Genomic DNA, 14,067 nt, shown 5'->3' with positions numbered 1-14,067 from the left:
TTTTCTAAATGAAATACCCTATATATTATTGCATTTTTGGATTCTCTGAGCAAAATAAGTGTTTGTTTTAATAAGATTTATAATGTCTAAATCTATAAGTTTTTTAAATAATTCGAATGTTATCAAAAGCTAATATTATTTTTATGTGTGAAATACTTTAGAATTATTTAAGTTATCTAAACGTAATTCGTAGTGTAGTGTAACAAGAAATCATATTTTATATCCCAATGATAATAAACTTAACCAAATTTAAATTTATCAAATAAGAACTTTAAGTGGCTATAACTTGATTAATTTAAATACAACCCCATATTTTTTAGCTTACCAGGAAATGCAATTTTTAATTACCTATCGAATGGTACTAGGATGCTAATAACTAAGTTTTTGCCTTTTTACAAAACATACCAAATAATGGTTCTCTGCACCATTTGGTGTTTTTTTAAATTAAAAGGTTAAATAACATATCAACAATAACATAAAACAAAGGCAAATTATTTATAACAAATGTTCGAAATGTTGACCGTCCATTTCCAAGCACTTGTAAATTCTTTTTTCAAAACCACTGTTAGCTCTGGACAACATTTGCGGAGTAACAGTTTTAAAAGCGTCTCTGCGTGTTTTCATATCGTGTGAAGTTGTCGGAAGCGTATGGAAACCCATTTCTGCCAATCCACCTGTTTTGAAAGTTGGCATTTAAAAATTGCCGAACTTCGCAGTGATAATGAGGCGGAGCTCCATCCAATCGAAGCCACATGTTGGTTCTAATATTGAAAGGGACTTCTTCTAATAATATTTAAAGATGGTTTATTAGAAACTGGAGAAACATCAAACCATTTAGATGTCCTTCAAAAAAAATAGGGTCCAATTAAATATTGGCCCAGTATTCCACCCCACACATTAACTGACCACCTATTTTGATTTTTCATGACCCTGTATGCGCGCGATTCGTATCAGAATAATAATGAAAGTTGTGTCTATTTACGAGACCATTGTTATGAAAAGTACATTCATCACTAAATAACACATTTTCGAAATACTTTTAATTTTCTGCCACTTCATCTGCCACCCACACGCAAAACTCAGTTCGGTTTTCAAAATAATTTCCATAGTTCTTGGCAAAGCTGAATTTTATAAGGATAAAAGTTGTGCTTTTGATAGTTCTGAAAATACTTGATTGGCTAATGTTAGTACTTTTCGATATTAGATTTAGACTAACATTGGGATTTTCGATAACGATTTTTTTTTTTAATTTTTTTTTTCAATTTTCGTCTTTAATGACAGATTTCCTTGTAATGGGTTTTTTTATAATTGACACTCCCACTTTTCTCGAATTGGTGTAATAAGCGCTTAAAAACTGTTGGCTTAGGACGATTTCTTTCAGGAAACTTTTGAGCATAAACTCGAGAAGCCAATAAACAATTTTTATGACATTCTCCAAGGGAGAAAATCATGTCAATACGCTCTTTTTTTGCATAATTCTTCATTTTCACTTAGCAGCACAATAAGAATATTAAAATAACGACCAACACGTCTACAATTACAAAAAACAATACCACTCTAGCTATCAAAAAGAGACTTTGCAGTTTAAACTGACAAATAAAATAAATTATTTGACATGTGTAAATGGCATAAGCAAGTTAGATACATTGGAACCTTAAATTAAACAACACCAAATGGTGCACAGGACGACTATTGTAGTATTTTGTAATTTAGCTATTAACATCCTAATACCATTCGATAGGTAATTAAAAATTGCATTTCCTGGTAGGGTAAAAAATATGGGGTTGTATTTAAATTAATCAAGTTAGAGCCACTTAAAGTTCTTATTTGATTAGTTTAAATTTGTGGACACCCTGTATAACATGGTAAGTTTATTATCATTGGGATATAAAATATTATATCTTGTTACACTTCACTATAAATTACGCTTACATAACTTAAATACTTCTAAAGTATTTGACACGTGAAAATTAGATTAAATTTTGACTAAATTCGTATAATTTAAATTTAATTACTGGCATATGGCGTTGTTCTGTTATTTCTCTATATCTGAACGCTGAGATGAGAAAACCCCAGGCCATATTAATTTCTCAGCAGTTTTCTAATAACTCTGATAATAATTAATTTTATTGTTTAGCAGAAAAGCTACTAAAAGTGTTTTTTTTTTCAGAATACGATTTTTCAAATAATACTTCTATTTGAACAATTTTCAAATCAGTAACATTTTAATGCCAATAAATTCCAAGAAAGCATCACGAATCATCATGAATTAAATTAACTTACTTAAACCTTTCATGAATCTTTCCATTGAGTGTTATTTCTGTATTTGATCTAATCAATAATGATAAAACAAAATTGGAACGAACGCTTGAACCAAATAAACGCCATTTACTGTTTGCATAGATAAGACGGGCTGTGGAAACTATATGTCACTGTATTTATCTATAAACTAACGAGCTAATCAATTTTCTTTGAAAGTGAAAAGTTAACAAAACCGATTCAGGCTAGTGTTTGCTTTTTTTTAATAGAATCAATATTGATTTAGTGGGATCTTCTCGCTTATGCCAGATATGCCATCGAGAAACACTTCCAGTGCCAAAAACAGAATTACAGGTTTTGCAATAAATATTCGTACCCTCCAATCTCCCGGTGGCCAATATTGTTTGGATTTGCTACAACAACAAAACTACCTCTCGTCATTTGGTGTTCTTACTTACTATTTTTTGATGACTTAAATAATAAAAATTCTTTATATAAATTACAAACTGCTTGTATTTGCATGTTTTTTGTAACATTTTATTACTTGAAGCCGCTTTCTACCTTCGTGATTTAATAAATAAAATATTAATACTTGTTTGTGTTGGCCCCATCATAATTTAGCAATAGGCTTCGTTAGAATATGTGACAACTTTGAAAAGAAAAGTGCCGTTTTTTTGCGGATTTCAGGTACTTGCAAAATACTACGATATTGAAGCTAACTGAAGGACAATAATTATTTCAGAATTAACTTTTGTAAAGTAGAGTATTTGTGTTTATTTACAGCACAAGTGCATTTCACATGACCCAAAAATTACCACAAACTCTAAAAAGATAACTTATAAGCGGTTTAAAAAAGACTGCTGCCTTCATCCCGTATAACTCCAGAAGAAAACTTCTGGAGCTCCGCAGTGTTATCAAGGGTTTGTCAAGGGTTTGAGTCAGCGCGCTAACTGCTTTGGTTAAATTTGAGACCCAGACTTAATTAATAACTGTGATTTAATTCCAATACCAATACAAACCCAGTTTCATTGAGCAAGCAATTTAATGCAGTTAACATTGTATTCCTTACGGTTTAATAGGGTCATTTAGTTTATATCATTATACATTTTTAATTGCAAGTGTTCAAACTAAAACAAAACCTACGTGCACAATCACTGGCTAATGGGTAACTTCAAATCATGGTAGAAAAATTTAAACTCTTCCAAACGTGATGAAATCTGTTTTAAATCTATTCCAAATAGCAAATAGTATTTTTAGTGTCGAGGTCGAAATCAGATTGAAGAAAGGAAACCAGCAACATCGAAAATTACAGGCCCATCAGCTCCTATCTAGCTTGAACAAATTACTTATCAAGATCCTGACCAGACGCCTGAGACTAGACTTCTAACAACCCATAGAACAAGCGGGATTCAGATAAGGCTATAGCACCACCTACCACATTCAGAGTGTGCGGACACTGATGGAGGAAATGTAGGGAATACAATGTCTCTCTTCACCTTGGGTTCGTCGACTATCAAAAGGCATTTGACTCGGTAGAAAAATGGGCAGTACTTAATGAATTGGACAAGGCTAGGATCTACTCTGATAAAGAACTGATACGAGAATGCCACTTTTCACGTGAAGATAGCAGAAGACCTGAACATGAAAAATGCTCATAAACAGAGGCGTTAGACAAGGAGACTCCATATCCCCAAAACTTTTCACCTTGGATTGAGCCATCTACGTTTTGCATATGGCATTGCCCTGTTTAGCAGTAATCATGAGGAGCTCAGTAACAAGCTAGATGAGCTACAAGAGGTATCACAAGCAGCGAGACTTCAGATGAACATAGGTAACGAAACGATCACATTAGGAGAAGAACAGGAGTCTCAGATAAGGACACAAAAAGAAGTATTGGGCGACCCCAGACGAGCGAGTTGGAGAACCACATACAGAGACACGCTGAAAAAAACTGGATTCAAACCGCCCAAGATCGACTAAGCTGGATACAACTGGAAGATGCCTACGTTCAGGAGTGGACATGGATGTGCTAATAATGGATGAGTGAATGAATACATTTTTAGTGACTAGATACTGTCGTGTGTACCTTACTTAACGCTGTAATAACAATAACATCTAATTGTGATTGTCATGTTATCCACGTATTAATTATTAGTTTTTTTTTTCATTTTTTTATTCATTCATTTCATTTCATTTCATTTTATTTCATTTATAGTTCATGCATGAAGTTTTTTCTGCTCTCAATATATGAAAATAATCTTAGGCGAGAGATTTACTTGCAAATATTAGTTTAATGACTAGAAGTAAATATCAATACAAGGGATTCTAACAAGGGAAATTTTGATGGGCAATTCTGAACGTATTGCATCTGCCTAAAATAAAACGATCCTTACTTGCAGTTTACTATGAACAAGTGCTCATAAATTACCTTACTTTCAAATAACACATATCTACAGTTTTCCAGTAATCATTATTCACGTTTAGCCAAAAATTGAAGTTCAATTGTTAACTAAGCATTTAGAACGGTAAACATTGAACCTTTACGTCATGACCTATATTTATAAACAGATACAGCATGAAATATGTGCTTTTCCCATGAATTATCAGCACACCTGTATACAAATATGAAATGTTGCGAGGAATCTGTGAATTTGAGCATTAAGAAATGCTGATGAACATAAAGTAGTGCATTGATAATCTTGTGGATTTGCGTGTAGATATACATATCTAACACTTTTGGCAATATTTTTGGGAACATGGTGATACATTTTGGAATGTATTCCCATGCTACAAAGTCTTATCATGCAAAAATTAAACGTGAAATAGAGTATTTCAAAATTTTCTAAAAATTATAATACATTAGGTACTATCCGAACTAAAATCTAGGTATCTAAACTGCTCAGCAAACTAAATTTTACAAAGCCATATTTTTCTTAAATTTAGAACTGGATAAATTTTGATTAGTGCGAGGAATTGGGTTTTTCTTTGAAGAGTTAAACAATTTTAGCATTTTTTGTTGCTTTTTATTTACTCTTTTAATTCAATTTTATTTTTTATTTAATAAGATTCTGGTAGACTTTTAATTAAAGTGAAGTTTACTTCCAAATAATCCGTTGCAACGTCGAACAGTTCCAACCAACAGAACTTTATTTGGATGAATTTACAGTATTTCACTTTGTCTCCTATAATAACACTTCTCACTATTCAAATTGTCTGTGATTAACACTCATACATTACACTCATAATAAAGTGAATTATCTATTTTTCCTCAAACATCATCATCATAATCATTTTCAGCGTGTCTCGGACCATCCTTGGACATACGATTCTCCAGGTTAAGTCTCCATGCGGCATTAGTCTTTGGTCTTCGTGGGCTTCTTCTGCATCCTCTTGGTAGCCATTCGGTCACTTTCCTTATCCATCTATTGTCCTCCTTTCTCATGAGATGTCCTGCCCATTTCCATTTCCGTCTTGCCATGTGTTCAGCAATGTCAATTGCTTTTGATTTCTGGCGGATCCATTCGATGGTTTTTCTATCTTGCAGTCGTATTCCCAGCATACTTCCTTCTTTCTTTCTGTGTGCAATTCTTGTGTGTCTATTAATTTGCCGTTTAGTATGCACGCTTCTGCGGCATAGGTTAAAGTTGGTAAGACCCATCGGTTGAAGACCTGGAATATGAGGTGTTGTGGAAATTTTGTCTTAAATACGTTATTGAGTGTAGTATATGTTGTTCATCCAAGTTGTATCCTTCTGTTGATTTCTGCCAGCTGTATGTGACTTTCGAAGGATATTTTCTGTCCAGGATATATGTATTTTTCGACGAAGCACCACAGTGTTGTCATCTAAATTGACCATGGAAACGTCGGATGAGTTTGACATTATTTTTGTTTTACTCGCATTGACCTGGAAACCGTGATTTTTAGCGGCATAATTTAGGGCTGAAAGCATAGTTTGGTGGTCTAGATTATTCAAGTGTTCAAGTGAGCATTTTGAATATATCTTCTAGAACCGTAGTAAATAGTTTCGGGGAGATTGTATCCTTGTCTCACTCCCCGGTATAATGGTATGGGATCGCTATCGTCATAAACCTGAACTGTCATGGTGGCGTTATCATAGAGGGCTTTGACAAGCGGTATTCTCTATTTTGTTGTCAATCCCGCATCGTTGTAGAGCGTTTAGGAAGGCCTATTTTTCAATGGTATCATAACCCTTTTTGAAGTCAATGAAGGCAGGATATAGATGTTGATTGTATTCTTGGGATTTTTCAATCACTTGGCATGCCATGCATGTAAGTGATCAACTCTGCTGTATTCTCTATGAAAATCAGCTTGTTCCACATGCTGAAAAGCATCGAGTTTGTTAGCAATTCTATTGTTCAATTTTTTTTTGGTTTTTGGTCAGTAATTTCAGTCGTATTTTTTGCACAATATAATAACATTTGCGTTGTCACGACAGATACTAAAGAGTCTTTCCAGGAAATCTAAAAGTTTTCGCCTACCCATTGTAATATATTCAATTACTATGCCTGCTTTATTATTTTCATTTCCTTCATGACGCATTCGATGTCATATTTACTTAGAGGCGCTAAATCATCCTCAGTGTTATGTCTGGTCAATTCATCTCTTTTGTCTGCTCCTTCGTGTTATCGTTCTGGAACTTTTTTGGAGTACAAGTTTTAATCGAATGTCCTTATAAGTTCCAAGATCTCAGTTCGGGTTTTTATTTTGTTTACACTTTCGTCCTTTAACGTTATTATATCCAATTTTTCGTGCTATAGTTTTTTTCTAAATACTCTAGGAACTTTATTTTCCTCTATAACATCTCGTATTATCCCTTCATTGTACCTGACCACATCCCGTCTTACTTGTCTGCTCTGTGTGTTTTTTTCTTTAAACTGCACGGTCGTCATGAGCCTTTTATTTCTGTTTCTGTCCCCAATCATTTCCTGTTTTCCTGTTTATTGTCTGACATTTTACTGTTCTTTTTTGCTCTTTTGTATCCTGGAATAGTTTTGCCTATTCCTTCTTTTATACTATCAAAAACGTATTGACATCGTTTATATTGAAGAAGCTTTCTATTTCTCTACTCTAGGTTTTTTCAAACTTGTCTCCGTTTTCTCGAATGTAATAAATATCCTTTTCAGTTTTTTGAGAGGACAGTAACTTTCGTCTTTCATGATTTACATCGATTCTGACCTTTTTCTAACCATCCTGTGATCGCTTATAAGAATGTTGTTCAGTAGAGTAACGTCTTTGATCATGTGGCTATTGTTTGTTATTATAAAGTCGATCTCGTTTTTAGTTTGACCATCCAGACTTCTGCATGCCCATTTGCGTTGTGGCTTTTTCTGGTAGAAAGTGTTTATTATTTTGTGTTGTTTTTCTGCCAGGAAATTTATGAGCGTCTGGCCTCTGTCATTTCTGACTCTTGTACCATATGGAACCATACAGGATTCCCCTTCTGCCAATATCCAATCTTCGCGTTGAAGTGGCCGACGATCATGTGGAAATTTGTTCGATTTTCTTCCAATGCTGTAGTAGTATTCTATGCAAATGTAGTAATATTGTCGTAAATTTCTTCGACTTTCTGGTCCATCTGTGTACGTTGGAGCATATACAGCTATTAGTTTTAGTTGATATCGCTTACAAACATGCAGTGTAACATAGGCGACTCTCACTGATATCGATACTGTAGCTATAATATGTTCCGCCCATCTCGTATGTACCAGGAAACCCACTACTTCAACGGTAGTACCTTTGCTTACGTAGTAGAGTATATTTTACTAACATGCTGCAACATATTAGCAGTTATCCTTCGATACTCTGCATTTATGCCTTCTTGTATTAAATAGAAGGAAGCCGGCAGCGTTTTATGCTGTTACTGTTGTCTTCAGATGGCCCCACGGGATTTTTCCTTCAGATTTCAGGTTCAGATAAGAAAGTTCGGAGGACTCTGCAGTCCACTCAGTAAGTCATCTTCGACGAATCCAATAGCTTCTAAAAGTTTCGTTTAGAAATTAACAATTTTATAATATGGTGGAGCTCCGTGTTGTTGAAAAAGGGCTACTTGACTTAATAATTAACTTAATAATTGTCATCTTGTTCAACAACCGTCCTATTTTAGAAAAATTGTTTTTAAGTACTTAAATTCAGATGCCACTCCCCGGTTAAATTGTCTTGTCAATAATGCTCCAATTATTTCACTGCCGAAATATCTACCGAATATTAATATTTCCAGAATTTTGGCAATGATATTCTCTGAATAAGTGTGAATTTAATTCGCCCAGTACTGATAATTAATTTTGATTTATTTTCCTGACTGCGTGTAATTGTTATTGTATTCTTTTCCTTCCTGGGTTTCAGTCAAAGTGTCAAATACAAATTTGCATATTGTCTATTTCATAACGTTTCGGCAAGACAGCAGAACCATCATCAGACTTAAAATTCATACAAACTCATAATTGGTAAACATTACATTCGTTTAGGTCTTTGTTGAAACCTTAAATTTATTTTTTGAAAAAAACTAGGTAGGTACTTATTACATATGATGCTTAATCTAATGATAAATTAACATTTTTCCGTCCTAAACGAACTACAAAAGCGGATGTTAAAAAATAAAGATGTGAAAATTTGTCCGCCACTAAATGGGTCACACTGTACATTACATTTTATTATAAAATTTTAAAGTAGATATCTGTGTACCCTTGTATATCACTTAAAATCTACTTTTACCGTACAAAAGTTCGAAAAAGCTTATCTAAATCTCAATATCAATATGGGCGAGATAGGGTATATAAAGATATAAATACTACCGGTAATCCATTTATATGTCAATTTTTGTGCTGTTTCGTCTTCAGTGGTGATGACGTGATTTGTGGAAACTATGTCAGGTGTTTCCTGAATGGATGCAGCTGTTAATAAGTGAGTAAGCTTAATTATGTTTAGTCCGCTAAATAAAAGGTAATTTTTCCGTTTAAAAGAGGACTTTTAACGAATGCCATTAACGTAGATTGAGTAATTATTATCTGATCATTTACATCACATGCTTTCAATCTGCTTCAATTTTAATGGGGTTTCAGTATCAGAAATGTTGATGAGTTTTCATCAATCCAGCTACTATTAGCAAAACAATTTACTGATATAAAGCGGAAACTAAATCAAAATGATGTACCAGAAATAATCATTCATTAATTTCAGGTCTCATTTTAATTTGGTTTATTTAGTACTATTATTATTAGTAATAAGTAATATTTTCCATAAAACCATGGGCATTTCTAGCGAAGCAACCACATAATGCAAGTGTAATAGACCTACCTACATTAATTCGAAATAATATTTTAGTTCGCTGGTGCTCTTATCTAAACCAAATATTTAGCATTCATATAGAACAATGAGTGTATGTGACTCGAGTGATCGATCGTCGAACCGAAAAACCAATTTTAATGTTTATAGGTCATTATTATTACAGTAATTGTATTTATACTTATTTATTCTTTTCGTTCATCTTTTTATTCAGTCATGAGTCTTATCATTGAATTTTTTCAAAGCTGGAAATAATTTAAAAAATGCGAAATCCTAACTAGTTTCATTTCTTTTTATTCATTGGATAAATTACTTATAGTAATTTTTTTATCTTTACGACAAACCTTGAGCCATGGGGACGTTCAAAGTATCAGTAACATTTTTAAACTCAACATTCATTTAATGAATATTTCAAATTTACATCTTTCAGCATTATGAAAACCTACACCTTAATCCTGTGCAAGTGAAAAACATTGCTAAAATATTATACAATTGTGCACATAAAACGGTTACAGATCTTATTAAAAGTTGAATGTATATCATAAGCTAGTAGATAAGGAAAACATCCTTGGTAACAGCAAATCGAATGTTCAAGTGTCGTTGGTATTTCTATAAATCTTAATTAAACATAGCCATTGAATCGATAGATTACGAAAACACTTGTAAGCCCAATAAAATAATTTCTACCTAGACATGAATCATTTACTTGGGTTAAGTGATAGTCTTGTAAATACATTTTATCTGTACATTTCAAAATTGTATCAATTTGCTCTGTTTGATCAAGTTTTATAACAGTTAGCTTAACTAATTAAATACTTAGGAGTTGTTTTTAAAACCCAGTAAAGATAAGATAAATACAACATGAATCTTAGATATTCGAGTTTATTTTGCTCTTAAGAGTTTTGAAACAATATTATCTGATGGCAGGTATGTAAAATTTTACACTTTCAAATCAGTCATGTGAGTGTCTATTGAACGGTTAATTTTACATTGCAAATTGGTTATAATCGATAAGAAACTATGTATTGAAGTGTCATGTCTAGGAAATAGATTTACTGCTACAGTCTTAGATGAAAATATGTTGGAGTGTGCTTTAAAATATTTAATTTCAGATGGCATCAAAATGGATTATATGGATAGAACGCTAATAATAAATGTTCTTTGGATGGAAAGTGTAGGTCTCCGCATACATTAATTTGCCAGATCTAACTCTTCCATGCGAAGACATTTTTTAATTCTCCGTAGTTCCTGGTTAGTCAAAAGACGACATACTCAACCGATGAATTTAGTGCAAGCAAATAGAGTTGCATCGAGTAAGTGGAGCAGTGGTCTCTTCACTTTGATTTATTAAGTGAGATTCAACTCCTCCAACTTATTTTTTGAACTTGTAACACGTCAGTGCAATTCCAGTTAAAACAGAAGAATAAGACGAACGTCCTGAATATAGAACTGATTTACCTTTTGTAAGTATTTATTTCTTTATTCGAAGTGTTTTATGTTTAGTGTTAGGATCACACTGCGTCTGGCCCAAACCTTCTATAATCCAGTTGTCCATTTTTATTCTGATAATGAAATTTAATTTGCATGTATTTTATAAACTTGTAAAGTCAATATTTCTGGTGAACGTTCGTGAAATATTTGGGCCTACGTGAAAGTTTTATTTAAGCAACCGTGTTGTGGACTTTTGCCTAGAGCCACTTCGTTTGAGCTTTTGCTCCTTCCGGATTGCCTTCGGGCTTGGTGTTTGGTATAGTTGTGATAGGTCAACATGTGCACACCCTTGCCCTTATACCGCGGCTTGTTTGTGCGAGAAAAGAAAAGAAGAAAAAGAGTGTAGTGTAGTGTGGAAGAGGGCTGAGGCAAAGGTTTGAGACGGAGGGGGATTATAGACGGTTAGTTCACGTTTATCACGGAATTGTGGTCCCGAATGGATTCAAAGGGTCTAGTAGAGATGTGGATTTTACTACTGGGTTTGGGTGGTTAAGGATTCTGGATTTTAATTTAGTGTGTTTTTTTGGAAAAAAATTAACAAAAAATTGAGAATAAATTTGTGTATTGGGTCTGTTCTATGGCTTTTGTGGATGTCTCTGTTGTACGTACGCAACCTGGACATTCACAAAGGAGACTTGGAGATGGATCTGAGGATTTCGTTTTGGATGTTTGTATTTTGGAAATGTTTGTTTTGTTAGTTTCGTTGGTTCCTTTAGAACATTATTTATTCAGCTAAATTTTACAAAATTTCTTACTGCTAACTTATCTACGAGTACTTAAATCTAACATCTTTAGAGTGTTTTACACTCTATGTACACTAACATCACTGACTTAACCTACCTTAACCTAATGTGGGCACATTACCCCTAAGTCTAGACCTAAATCTAATACAGCCTCTCTTGCTACCTAAACTAACTTACAGCTAGTCCTGGTCCTCTAGGGACTCCATGGTGGATAGTAAACTTAGTTTAACTTAAACCTAGTCCTGGTCCTCTAGGGACTCCATGACGGATACTTGAGATTAACAATTACATGAACTAACATAATAAATGTACAGTTTGCCCTCTACCTTATTCTACTTAAATAAAAACGTATGCCTACTACATCCTCTCTTGCTTCCTAAATCTAACCTAAAGCTAGCCCATGGTTCTCGATGTGGTGCTGAAACTGGTCATCGCATGTGGTCCACGTCTTCTTCTTAGACAGTGTCCGTAGGGAGAGGTCTGCGGTCACTGTGAAATTTGTTAGTCCAAGAAACCCGAACTGTGAGATTCGTGCTTTGCCGGGCATTATCCAGGAACTTTGTTGTTTAGTTCCTGATATGCTCCAGCAGGTCTTCTGTGTTTAGGTCTCTTTGCAGGGTGGTATTTCTGACAAAGTACGGGGCCTTGGCTGCTATCCTCAAAATCTTGTTTTAAATTACCGCCATCTTCTTCTTTTGCGTGATGCAGGCCGTGGACTATGCAGCTGATCCATAGGTCAGCACCGGACGGATTAGCTGTTTGTAAGCTCTAACCTTTGTTCTCAGGTAGAGCTTACCTGTCAGCAGAGGATAGTAGGCTTGGAGCAGGTATCTTGCCTTTGCTGCTGTGGCTGTCATCCGGTCGTGCCATACCTGTCGCTTGTCGTAGATAAGTCCAAGATAGGTTACCTTGGACCTCCAGGGCAGCCGCTGTCCTGCAAGCTCTAGTATGGCTGGCGGCGTCTTGCAGCCCCTGGTGAAGAAAATGGCTTGCGTTTTCTACGGGTTAAACTCCATTTTCCAGTTCCTGCTCCATTGCTGGACCTGGCCGAGATGTCTTTGGAGTCTAGTGGAAATGCTAAGGCCTTTCACTGCGGCAGTGAGTGCTACATTGTCTGCATATATGTAGCACTCTGTATTGGCGTTGGTTGGAAAGTCTGCCATGTATATGTTGAAGAGAGTAGGCACCATAGATAATTTGGGGTCGGAGCACTTGTTTATAGAGGAGGAGTTGGAGTTTGAGAGAGAGTTAGTGGCTCGTTTAAGGAGGGGATAAAGGGCTGCTCTTCCCGCTCTTGCTTTGGTGATTTTGTCTCTAATGGGATGAGTGAAAGTTAGTTTTTGGTTCAGAGTTATTCCTAAATATTTAATGTAATTGGACCAAGCTGTGTTTTTGTTATGAAGCGAAACGTTTTTGAGCCTGTTGGTCCGTTTGGTTGTAATCATTCAAGTCTGAGTTTTTCGGGATTGATTTTAGTTTTGCATGTCTGTTCAGTTTGTTAGTTTACCTCGTAGTTTTTGTAGTTTTGCTTGTATGTATGTGAGGGGTTTGTAAGTGTAGTATAAGCGTCGTCAGCGTACAGGGCGATGTTTGCATCGGAATCTTTAGGGATATCTCCAGTAAAAATGGTAAAAATGGAGGCGGAATTTCGGTTTAGGAGTGTCTGCTAGAAAGTTTGCAACAAATTCCACAAAACCGATTGGCAGCTTACAGATGGTATCTATTTTCCAGACTAGCCCTTCATGCCAGACTTTGTCAAACGCCTTTTCTATGTACAGAAGAATAATGCCGGTGGAGGATTTTCCCTGAACCCTCAGTTTGGCGTCCTCCACAAGTCTGGTTACTTACATTGTGGAATCGTGATTTTTCATGAAGCCGAATTGCAAGTGAGAGAGTTATTATGGGAATTTGATTCTAAGAGTCTTTTTCTAAAGAAATTATCTGTAAGTGGGCAGAAGAATATTTGTGCGCCAGTTTTGGCGAAAGGTTTTATTTTTATGGGGTTTTGGGAGAAGGACTACTGCAGCTGTTTGAAAATTGCAGTAAAATCACTATTAATTAACGTTAGTAGTTAGTAGGACTGTTTCGGGGAGCATTTTAATCACCCTGATTGAAAGTTTGTCAATGCCTGGAGCCGCTTAGGTTAAAAAATTTTGTTCAGTTTTAAGTTCGTCCATAGTTACGGGGGGGATTGTTTCATCCGATTCAGTTAGCGTCTTTGTTTTTGAGCATGGTAATGATCTTTGACTTTTTCCTCGAAGTCCAGATCATC

Source organism: Dendroctonus ponderosae, unplaced genomic scaffold (genome assembly GCF_020466585.1).
Source record: "Dendroctonus ponderosae isolate FM_Combo_2020 unplaced genomic scaffold, Dpon_F_20191213v2 Dpon_F_20191213_1, whole genome shotgun sequence".
Classification (NCBI taxonomy): Eukaryota; Metazoa; Arthropoda; class Insecta; order Coleoptera; family Curculionidae; genus Dendroctonus; species Dendroctonus ponderosae.
Note: the sequence above shows the minus strand (reverse complement) of the source record.